Genomic DNA, 12,733 nt, shown 5'->3' on the forward strand with positions numbered 1-12,733 from the left:
AGACGGTGTGAAACTCATTGAAATATGTACAAGTTGACGTTTTCATTCAACCATGTTAATGTAAAGATTTCTAAATGGATCTCCTGCTTAAAACATCCTCTTTAAAACAGTAAGAAATAAGTAGCAATTATCTCATGCCTAGAGTTCTCTAAGAACTTTGTTTAAATGGCCATGGCTCCATCTCCACTGGAGGAAGGTATACAGTTGTCACCATATCAAGTTTTGACCAGTCCTACTTTTACAGAGTTGTCCCATTCTGTCCATCTCATTCCTGACTAAGTTCCTCAAAAAGGTGAGTAGGTTCTGGTTAATAAAATTCACAGTTGTGTGAAAGACATCATGGAGCGAGACTGGTGTGTGACTGGCCACCTTTCTGGCCAACGGCAGGGGGCAACAGAAGTTCAGTCTTCTCTTTCTCCATGTCTTTAGGACAAGCCTGCATGACCTGCTCCAACACAGCAGCGAGGTACTTCCTTCTGTCCTTCTCCCACAGGTTTACCTGCATAAACTGCATTGCCAGGTTATACACTTGTCTTGAGTGGATGCTGTGATCCTTGCAGTCCCTTATTTGGTCCCTTATTTGGGTGAGCTGCCTGGCAAGATCCTGGATGAGTTCCTCTCAGGATCTGTCTCCCCACTTTTTATGAAGTGGCCACCCCATTTGCCATTTGTCTGTCGCTCGTCCTTGTGGTCCTCCTGCGGGTGAGCCAGCACGGGCTCTTTGTGGCCCAAGGCCTCCAACTCTTCGTGGAGATTCTAGTTGGAGCGGTTTTAGAGGAAGCCAAACACCAGCAAGTTTGTGATGTGTGCATCCGGGAGGTCTGAACCAGTTCTGGCCTTAGAATCCATGGCACAGGCAGCCTTACAGGGCTCTGACTTTCTTCGGGCTTTGCAGGTGCCCCAAGTCAGCAGACCTCCTAAGGGGATAAAATTTTAAAAGGCTTCTATGTCCGTAATTTATTAGATGTTATCCTTTTGCTGCTTGCTCCAGCTGTTAAGTTTCCTGGGCGTTCCAGACTCAACTCCCCACCCACCAGCCATGGCAGGAGACAGAGGGGGTCAGCTGGGGGTGTGGTGCTGGGTTCCAGGTGAGGTGAGCTGGAGACAAAGCCCCCAGGGCACTAAGAATATAAATTTATTAAACTCAAAGGTTAAAAATACAAAAAGGTTACTTTATTAGATAAAATACAACCTAATTATTTATAACTGAAACTCAGCATATATAGGACGTAAGATCACAGAAAGTTTGAATGTGAACTAACAAAAAAATGGAGTTCATATCACAACGTAAAATGTATTAGGAAAAAATACACATAATTGTAAAAAGCAATGAGCAAATCCACAATTATAATAAAATACAGTTTAACACAACTCTCATAATGGGGAAATAGATCAATGGGGAAAAATTTGAAGAATAAAGATTTGAACAAGCTCATTGCAAATTAATAATGGGCACATTTAACTCTGCAGTGAACAATTAGAAAATACAGTTTTCAAGCATTTGCAGGAAAGACAGTGGTACAAAAAGAAAACTAATCACATTTCAAAAGAACAATGTTTTGTCAAGTTTGTCACAGCTAGAAATTGATATCCAAAAGATAAACAAACAATAATATAATAAATTAAAATTTTAAAAGCATATTTCCAAATAAGTGTAATGAAATAATAGAAATCAGATAATACTTAACATCAAATGTAGTAAAAAGTACTATAATTATACCCTTAAAATGTTAATGTAAAATAAGCTGTATAAAACAAAAATCTGAATAAATATAAGCTTTATAAATACAAAATAAGAAATTAATAACAGAAAACAAATATGTAACAGAGAAGATCCTAAAATACAAATATTAGGTTTTTTTTTAAAAGCAAAACTAGTGAACTAGAGAAACCCCTCACAAGACTGATCAAGGTAAACAAAATAAGTTCCAAATCAGCAATATTAAGAGTTAAAAAGGGGAAGGGATGCCTGGCTGGCTCAGTCCCTGGAGCCTGGGACCCTTGATCTCAGGTTGATGAGATCAAACCCTGTGCTCAGTGCAGAGCTTACTTAAAAGTAATAATCAAGAAGTTTTTACAAGAATAAAAAAGGGGAACATAGCAGTGATTTTCTAAAAGATATATAAAAAGAATATATTTCGAATACTTAAACTTAAAAATTTAGAGAAAATAGTCAATAAACAATAAAATACATAGCTTGCCAAAATTAACTCAGTATGAAATAGAAAACATTAGTTAACTATAAAGCTTAATAAGATTGAATCAATCCCTCAAGAGGGGGAAGGAAGGAAGGAAAGAAGGAATAGGGAGGGAGAAAGGAAGGGAGGGAAGAGGGAGAAAAAGTAAAAAAAAAAAACAAAAAAAAACAAAAAAACAAACCACCGGGCATAGATGGGGAAAGAAATAATACCCCACATATAAATTGTTCCAGGGATTCGAAATAGAGCAAATGCTTTCTAATCAATGTGTGAAGCAGTATAAATTTATGCTGTAAAATATCATAATTGTAGTAATATATTCCATAACCTATATGTTTTAGCTGGGATCATGGCCATCCTGCTAGAGATTACATATCCCATCATTGCTTAAAGCTAGATACGGCCATAAAAAGAAAAGAGAAGGATTATCTCACTAGGTTCAGGAAAAACTACTTGACTGAAGTTATACATTCAACATTAAAATTAAAAATACATAAAAACATTTTTCAGCAATCAAGGAACAAAGCAAATGTTCTTAGGCTAATTAAGTGTGTCTATCAAAAAGTCTACAGCAACAACATAATGGGTATTAAAATGTTAGAAACATTGCATTAAGAGTTTGAATAAAACAAGATCCAAATATCACAGGGTGTATTAAATATCACAGTAAGGATTCAGTCAGTGCAGTAAGATAAGAAAACAAGCAGCAGTTTAAAGATTAGAATAGCAAATATCCTCATGTATTGACAATATAATTATTTACTTAGAAATCAAGAGAAGCGACACATTTTTTGATTTAATAGGACAGTTAGGTAAGGATTTTAGATAGAAGATGAATAGCACAAATCAATATATGTTAAAGATAAATTAATATGGGGCACCTGGGTGGCTCAGTGGGTTAAGCCTCTGCCTTCAGCTCAGGTCATGATCCCAGGGTCCTGGGATCGAGCCCCGCATCGGGCTCTCTGCTCAGCAGGGAGCCTGCTTCCCCTTCTCTCTCTGCCTGCCTCTCTGCCTACTTGTGATCTCTGTCTGTTAAATAAATAAAGAAAAAAATCTAAAAAATAAAAAATAAAAAAATAAAGATAAATTAATTTATAAAAATCAGTAATAAAGTTAGAAAATGTGTTTTGAAATAAATAAATCTTCTTGATTTCACATATGAGAATATAAGAAAATAATTCCAATAACAACCATGACTTTGTGTGTGTTGGGGGGGAACATATTCTAAAATTTATATAAAAGAGTAAAAGACCAAGAATAGTCAAAACATTCTTTAAGAAAAAGAATTGGTGGGTGTGGTAGGTGGATAAACTTACCTTACATCATGTGTTATAAAAAATTATAATAATAATAAAGACAGTAAGTATTGATGTAAAGATAAACCAACACACAAATGGAACAGAATAGAAGCCACCATAAAAAATAACTGTGTGGGGAATATGGCTGACTCAGTTAGTTAAGCATCTGCCTTCAGCTCAGGTCATGATTTCAGGGTCCTGGGATTGAGTCCTATATCAGGCTCCTTGCTCAGTGGGGAGCTTGCTTCTCCTTCTGCCTGCCACTTCCCCTGCTCGTGCTCTTTTTCTCTCTCTCTGACAAATAAATAAAACCTTTAAAAATATATCTGTGTGTAGGAATGATGTGAGATATAATCAAACATCAATGGGAAAAGTTGGGACTCATTTTTCAAAACATTGCTGGAATGATATATTAAAAAATATAAGTAGACTCCTATTTCACATCATATATACAATTACATTATCAGGAAAAATAAGAACCTTAAACATTTAGAAAAAATATATAATACTTTTTTAACTTCAATAGTGGATGATTTCTTAAAGAATACAAACAAAAAATTGGGGCGCCTGGGTGGCTCAGTGGGTTAAAACCTCTGCCTTCGGCTCAGGTCATGATTCCGGGGTCCTGGGATCAAGCCCCGCATTGGGCTCTCTGCTCAGCAGAGAGCCTGCTTCCTCCTCTTTCTCTGCCTATTTGTGATCTCTGTCTGTCAAATAAATAAATAAAATCTTAAAAAAAACCCTACAAAAAAGGATAAACCATAAATGAAACTCTACTGACAGTTTAAGCTGTATTTAAATAAAAATTTAAGTGGTCCAAAAGACAATAAAAACAATAACAAACACAGTAAAGAAAAAAATCATAGAAGTGGGCAGCTATTTGCAAAATATATATTATCATGACGATTAACTATCAATAGCATGTGACAAACATATACAAGTCAAAAGAGAAAATGGGATTGTCAATACAAGTCAAAAATGCTCAGTCTCACAAGTATCATGGAAACATTGAGGAAAGCCACAAAGAAAATCGATACTGCATACAATACACTGGCAAAAGAAAAACTTTCAAGTTAATTAGAATGCGAACAAACTGAAAACTTTAGATGCTGGTGGTGAGAGTGCAAAGAAGCACAGTACCATTTGAAATCAAGTTGCTGAAAACTTATTCAAGTTGAAGAGTTACATATGCTTCAGACAAGCTATTCCACTCTAGGTCTATGCCCTGGAGAAAGACTTGAAAATTTTCTCCTACAGATGTGTACAAGAATGTTCAAAGCAGCAGTATTTGGAATCTCAGGAATTTAGAAATAACTTAAATGTTTATTGGCAGGAGAATAGATGGTAAATTCCAGTATATGTATACACTGGGGCATTCTACAGCTCTGGAAGTGAATTACACAGAGCTATCTGAGTCATAATGATACAATTTCTAAAAAAAATTAAAACAGAAAATGACACCATATATTGCTTTAATTCAATTGGTATACATAAAGCATATTCAGATACATACGGAAAGTATAAAGGAACATATGAAATTTGTAAACACATTCAAATTCAAAATGATGATTAACTCCAGTTGGGAGGGTAGAAGATATGATCCAAGAGGATTAGGGAAAGGTGCTCTGATAGAATTTCTTTTCAGATTTTATTTTTATTTTTATTGACATATAATGTATTATTTGCTTCACGGGGACAGGTCTGAGATTCATAGTCAGGCTTACACAATTCACTGCACTTATCATAACATATACCCTCCCCAATGTCCGTTTTGAAAGCCGCATTATGTGTATATTGCCATTTTGCATATAGTTCTCTCTCTCCCTTTCTCTCTATTTGCTTTTTGAAATCAAGATAAATATATTAAGACAACTGGACTTTATAAGAGAATCAGTTCAAAAAAAAAAACAAAAAACACTGCAGTTACATTTTCCATGAATTGACAATACTGGATACACCAGTTTTGAGATTGGATCACAATCACAGTGAGGTCATTTCTTTGAAGGATCTAATCTTTCTGATTCTCAGATAAATTTTCTCTGACTCAGGAACATGTAAATAATAACACTATAAAGGTACTTGAAGGCACAAAGAACATGTCATCATGCTGGGAATTCATCTGCCTTTCTGATTAATATTAGATGTGAGCAATTTCAGACTACTGATTAGATTTATCAATAATTAATGCAATGTTATTGTGGATGATTAAGGTTATTTCTTTTAATGGGATTCTCAAATCACTTTTAACACCCTGATATAAATTCTTCATGACATATAGCCCTGCATACACTTTAGCAAGCCTACCAGACAAGTTTTATAATAGTGATTCAACCGATCTCAGTGCACCTATGGGGAAGAATTTTTTTCATGCTTGTCTAATAAATGCTTATAATAAATGCTGAAAACCTTTAGGGGTAGCAAGATTGCTCTCTGTATGTACTCTTAGCAACTTTCTTTTACTATTCTGTGATTTATTTTAACTTACTTCATATTCAGATATGTTCATTCTCATGTATGAGAAAATAAAATTGAAAGAACAGCTTCAAAGTCTATTTGGTATGTCAATACTGTAATATGTCAACTGTTAGTGAGGTTCACTTGGATACTTTAAAAATTTCTTTAAAAATAAAATGTTTATCTTCATAAGAAAAACAGGCTATGCCATTATATCAGGATGTGAATTTTTCCCCCTTCTGTAATGTTCCCTGGTGTCCCGGAATAGTTACTTTAACTTAAGAAAATTACTGTGTTTATACTCTAAGATTTATCCTCAAAACATAAAAGTTAGGGGCACCTGGGTGCCTCAGTGGGTTAAGCCTCTGCCTTTGGCTCAGGTCATAATCTCAGTGTCCTGGGATTGAGTCCTGCATCAGGCTCTCTGCTCAGCAGGGAGCCTGCTTCCTCCTCTCTCTCTGCATACTTATGATCTCTCTCTCTCTCTGTCAAATAAATAAATAAAATCTTTAAAAAAAAACCATAAAAGTTAAGGAGATCGGAAGACAATCTATTGATAGTTTTTGAACGAAAGAATATAGCCATTGAAGAAAAAGGGTGGTGTCATAATTTTAGAAGATCTAAGAAACATTTGCTTAGGAATCAAAGTAGGCAAACCACCAAAGAGGAAAAATATTGACTCATAAAAATAAATAAAACTGTGAAATCTCCCCAGTAATCAAATAAAAGCAAAACATAGATCACCAATGAGATAGCACTTTCCTTTGTAAAATTGTCAAAGATTGTTTAAAAATAATAATACTAAGATCTGGCACATAGAATCATTAAAATTTCAAATATTTGAAGAAATGGACATTCCTATAACCAAATAACAATAATGTAAATCAGTATCTTTCTAAATACCACAAAATGTTGCAAGAGGCAAGGTAGTGGAAGATTAAGGGACCTCATTTCATTTGGTCCCTTGAATTTAGCTAGATAACTATTAAACCATTCTGAACACCCATGAATTCAGCCTGACATGTAAGGAAAAAAATATCTGGGATCCCACAAGTAGAAAATTGACTGCTTTTTGCAAAGTAGTAGGTGCAGAGAAGTGAATCTGAGGGGGAGATATTAGAAGATGAATGGATGGGGGAGGGAAACTCCATGAGCTGGTTCCAGAGTGATATAGCCCCAGAGGGCAGAATCAGATCCCTTAGAAATCTGCTCCAGTGAGAAACATCCCTGTCTTGGGGATCAGGGGATGAAACCGGCAGAATTCTAGGTGGGTCAGTACCATCTCAGGATCCCAGGAGTCACAGAACTAACAGGGGTGTCTGAGCCAGTAGAGTTCCCTAGCAGTGGATCAGTGAAATTGGTTATAGTCACTGAGCCCAGAAAAGGGATCTTAGCTCAGCCACCATGAGCTGGCCCAATCTGGAGACCACTCTCTGCTTGGTACCCTATAATGGACTGAAACATGGGGACTACCTGACATACCCCCGAAGGGGCAGAGCAAGTATACTCACAATCCCGAGAATGTTCTCAGCACCAGGGCCCTATAAAGGGAAGTAACTTGGGACCCTCCAGCCCTCCCTCCCCCCCACACTGTGGGCATGCACTGCAGGAGTCTGTAGAGTTTGGCACACACAAAAGTGTCTCAGAGTATTTACTGAAGAGGGAGTACTGCTGTCTTTCAGCTTTGGGGCTGGAGATGAGGGGCACAGCCATTTTTATTTTGATCCTCTAAAAAGGTGGGGAAAGCCTCAGGGAACAAAAGCCACCAGAGGACAGCTTACACTGAGCTCAGCACCCTAGGCAAGGGGTGGTGCAACTCCACCCAAGAAAGGACACCTGAAAAGCATCACAGCAGGCTCCTCTCCCAGAAGACCAACTGGAAGAACAGGCCCACAGCAAGTTTGTGGATCTCACAAGACTGTAAAACTCTAGTGTTGGGGAAAATAGTATATAGAACTTGAGGTTTTTTCACATGATTCATTTATGTTTCAGTCTAAAATTTTCCATTTCTTTTTTCCTTTTTCCCCCCTTTCACCTAGTTTCTTATTTTATCAACTTTTTGCTTTTAAGTCACTTTTTAACTTCTATTCTTTACCTCTACATTTTATAGATATGTGTTTCATTTTTGGCATATATCATTTCACACTATTCAATTTTATTTTTGTATAAATATATATTCTGCTTTCTTTGTAATTTTGGGAGTTGGTGTTTTCTAAACATTTTTTTAAAAGATTGTATTTATTTATTTGACAGACAGAGATCACAAGTAGGCAGAGAGGCAGGCAGAAAGAGAGGAAGGGAAGCAGGCTCCCTGCTGAGCAGAGAGCCCTATGCGGAGTTTGATCCCAGGACCCTGGGATCATGACCTGAGCCAAAGGCAGAGGCTTTAACTCACTGAGCCACCCAGATGCCCCGAGTTAGTGTTTTCTAATGCACAGACCAAATTTCGTTCAGGAACAAAACCCTGTTTCGTCTACCCTGTGAGGTTATATTCTCCTTTTTTCTTTTTCTTTCTCTTTTCCTTTTTTCTTTTTCTTCTCCTTATATTCTCCAGTATTCCTTTTTTTGTTTGTTTGTTTGTTTTTTTTTTTTGTTTTTGCTTTGTTTTGTTTTGTTTGATTTTCTGTTTTGGTTTCTGAGCTTTTCTGATTTGTCTAGCATGTGTTTTGCTAGGGTCATGGTTAATATTTTTGATTCTACTCACTTGCTTATCTATTGTTCTCTGGGAAAAATGACTAGCAGGAGGAATTCACAACCAAAAAAAGAACCAATGGCAATATTCTCTGCCACATATCTAATCAATATGGGTATAAGTAAGATGTCAGTGATGGAATTCAGGATAACAACTATAAAGTTAATAGCTGGGCTTGGAAAAAAGCATAAAAGACACTACAGAATCAGTGCAGAAATGAGATCTAATCAGGCCAAAATTAAAAATGCTGTAAGTGAGATTCAAAATTAAAAATGCTACAAATTGGGGGCACCTGGGAAGCTCAGTGGGTTAAAGCCTCTGTATTCAGCTCAGGTCATGATCCCTGGGTCCTGGGATTGAGCCCCACATCAGGCTCTCTGCTCAGCAGGGAGCCTGCTTCCTCCTCTCTCTCTGCCTGCCTCTCTGCCTACTTGTGATCTCCTCTGTCAAATAAATAAATAAAATCTTTAAAAAATTAAAAAATTTTTTAAAGATGCTACAATTGGATGATCTAATAGCTAGGCTGAATGAGGCAGAAGAGAGAGTAATTGACCTAGATGACAGGTTGATGGGAAGGAAGGAAGTTGAGGAAGAACAATTAATAAGAGAGAAGAACAATTAATAGCCCATGAGCAGAGGTTTTGAGAAATTAGTGATGGCATGAAATGTACCAATGTCAGAATTATTGGGGTGCCTGAGGGTGAAGAGAGAGAGGGCCAGAAGGTATATTTGAACAAATCATAGCTGAGAACTTCCATAATCTAGGGAAGGAAAAAAGCATTCATGTCTAAGAGGTAAAGAGGACCCCTCCCCAAATCAAGAAAAATAGAGCAACACTCCAGTATATAATAATGAAGCTTGCAAATTTCAGAGAAAAAGAGAAAATCCTGAAAGTAGCTGGAGACAAGAGGATCCTACTTACAGAGGTAGGAACATTAAACTGACATCAGACCTACCCACTGAGACCTAGAAGGCCAGAAAGGGCTGGCATGATATATTCAGGGTACTAAATGAGAAGAACATGCAGCCAAGAATACATTATCCAGCAAGGCTGTCATTCATAATGGAAGGAGACATAAAGAGCTTCTAGAACAAAGAGTATATGTGACCACCAAGTATATGTGAACACCAAGCCATCCCTGCAAGAAATATTACGGGGCATCTTGTAAGCAAAGAGAGGGCCCAAGGGTAACATAGACCAGAAAGAAACAGAGACAATCTACAGAAACAGGGACTTTTCAGGCAATACAAGAGCACTAAATCCATAGCTTTCAATAGTAACTCTGAATATAAATGGGCTAAATGCTCCAATCAAAAGACATAGGGTATCAGATTGGATAAAAAAGCAAGACCAATAAATATTCTATCTACAAGAGACTCATTCTAGACCTAAAGGCACTCCCAGACTGAAAGTGAGGGTGTGGAGAACCATTTATCGTGCTAAGGGACCTCAAAAGAAAGCTGGGATAGCAATCTTTATATCAGATTTTAAAGCAAAGACTGTAGTAAGAGATGAATAGGGACACTATAGCATTCTTAAAGGGTTTATTCAATATTCAACAAAAAGATCTAACAATTCTAAATATTTATGCCCCCAACATGGGAGCAGCCAGTTATATAAATCAATTAATAAACTAAGTAAAGAAACACATTGATCATCATACATTAAGAGTAGGGTACTTCAACACCCCACTCACAGCAATGAATAGATAGTCTAAGCAGAAGATCAAGGGCTTTGAATGACACACTGAACCAGATGGACTTCACAGATACATACAGAACATTCATCCTAAAACAACCGAATATTCATTCTTCTTCTTTTTTTTTTAAAATTTTTTATTTTTTATAAACATATATTTTTATCCCCAGGGGTACAGGTCTGTGAATCGCCAGGTTTACACACTTCACAGCACTCCCCAAAGCACATAACCTACCCAATGTCCATAACCCCACCCCCCTTCTCCCAACCTCCCTCCTCCCAGCAACCCTCAGTTTGTTTTGTGAGATTAAGAGTCACTTATGGGGGACGCCTGGGTGGCTCAGTTGGTTAAGCAGCTGCCTTCGGCTCAGGTCATGATCCCAGCGTCCTGGGATCGAGTCCCATGTAGGGCTCCTTGCTCAGCAGGGAGCCTGCTTCTCCCTCTGCCTCTGCCTGCCATTCTGTCTGCCTGTGCTCGCTCTCTCTCCCCTCTCTCTCTGATAAATAAATAAAATCTTTAAAAAAAAAAAAAAGAGTCACTTATGGTTTGTCTCCCTCCCAATCCCATCTTGTTTCATTTATTCTTCTCCTACCCCCTTAAGCCCCCATGTTGCATCACCACTTCCTCATATCAGGGAGATCATATGATAGTTGTCTTTCTCCGCTTGACTTATTTCAATAAGCATGATATGCTCTAGTTCCATCCATGTTGTCGCAAATGGCAAGATTTCATTTCTTTTGATGGCTGCATAGTATTCCATTGTGTATATATACCACTTCTTCTAGATCCATTCATCTGTTGATGGACATCTAGGTTCTTTCCATAGTTTGGCTATTGTGGACATTGCTGCTATAAACATTCGGGTGCACGTGCCCCTTTGGATCACTACGTTTGTATCTTTAGGGTAAATACCCAGTAGTGCAATTGCTGGGTCATAGGGCAGTTCTATTTTCAACATTCTGAGGAACCTCCATGCTGTTTTCCAGAGTGGCTGCACCAGACTGCATTCACACCAACAGAGTAGGAGGGTTCCCCTTTCTCCGCATCCTCGCCAGCATCCTAACTTGTTGATTTTAGCCATTCTGACTGGTATGAGGTGATATTTCATTGTGGTTTTGATTTGTATTTCCCTGATGCCGAGTGATATGGAGCACTTTTTCATGTGTCTGTTGGCCATCTGGATGTCTTCTTTGCAGAAATGTCTGTTCATGTCCTCTGCCCATTTCTTGATTGGATTATTTGTTCTTTGGGTGTTGAGTTTGCTAAGTTCTTTATAGATTTTGGAAACTAGTCCTTTATCTGATATGTTGTTTACAAATATCTTCTCCAATTCTGTCAGTTGTCTTTTGGTTTTGTTGACTGTTTTCTTTGCTGTGCAAAAGCTTTTGATCTTGATGAAATCCCAATAATTCATTTTTGCCCTTGTTTCCCTTGCCTTTGGCGATGTTCCTAGGAAGATGTTGCTGCGGCTGAGGTCGAAGAGGTTGCTGCCTGTGTTCTCCTCAAAGATTTTGATGGATTCCTTTCTCACATTGAGGTCCTTCATCCATTTTGAGTCTATTTTGGTGTGTGGTGTAAGGAAATGGTCCAATTTCATTTTTCTGCACGTAGCTGTCCAATTTTCCCAACATCATTTATTGAAGAGGCTGTCTTTTTTCCATTGGAATTTCTTTCCTACTTTGTCGAAGATTAGTTGACCATAGAGTTGAGGGTCTATTTCTGGGCTCTCTCTTCTGTTTCATTGATCTATGTGTCTGTTTTTGTGCCAGTACCATGCTGTCTTGATGATGACAGCTTTGTAATAGAGCTTGAAGTCCGGAATTGTGATGCCACCAACTTTGGCTTTCTTTTTCAATATCCCTTTGGCTATTCGAGGTCTTTTCTGGTTCCATATAAATTTTAGAATTATTTGTTCCATTTCTTTGAAAAAGATGGATGGTACTTTGATAGGAATTGCATTAAATATGTAGATTGCTTTAGGTAGCATAGACATTTTCACAATATTTATTGTTCCAATCCAGGAGCATGGAACAATTTTCCATTTCTTTGTGTCTTCCTCAATTTCTTTCATGAGTACTTTATAGTTTTCTGAGTATAGATTCTGTGCCTCTTTGGTTAGGTTTATTCGTAGGTATTTTATGGTTTGGGGTGCAATTGTAAATGGGATTGACTCCTTAATTTCTCTTTCTTCTGTCTTGCTGTTGGTGTAGAGAAATGCAACTGATTTCTGTGCATTGATTTTATATCCTGACACTTTACTGAATTCCTGTACAAGTTCTAGCAGTTTTGGAGTGGAGTCTTTTGGGTTTTCCACATAGAGTATCATATCATCTGCGAAGAGTGATGATTTGACTACTTCTTTGACAATTTGGATGCCTTTAATTTCCT

At 37.5% G+C, this 12,733-nt stretch overlaps 1 pseudogene; it reads right to left on the minus strand.

The window, feature by feature from the left end:
- Nucleotides 1-207: 207 nt before the first annotated feature.
- On the minus strand, nt 208-849 carry LOC131827813 (BH3-interacting domain death agonist-like; annotated as a pseudogene).
- Nucleotides 850-12,733: the final 11,884 nt, after the last annotated feature.

The sequence above is a fragment of the Mustela lutreola genome, chromosome 3, assembly GCF_030435805.1.
Source record: "Mustela lutreola isolate mMusLut2 chromosome 3, mMusLut2.pri, whole genome shotgun sequence".
NCBI classification, from domain to species: domain Eukaryota; kingdom Metazoa; phylum Chordata; class Mammalia; order Carnivora; family Mustelidae; genus Mustela; species Mustela lutreola.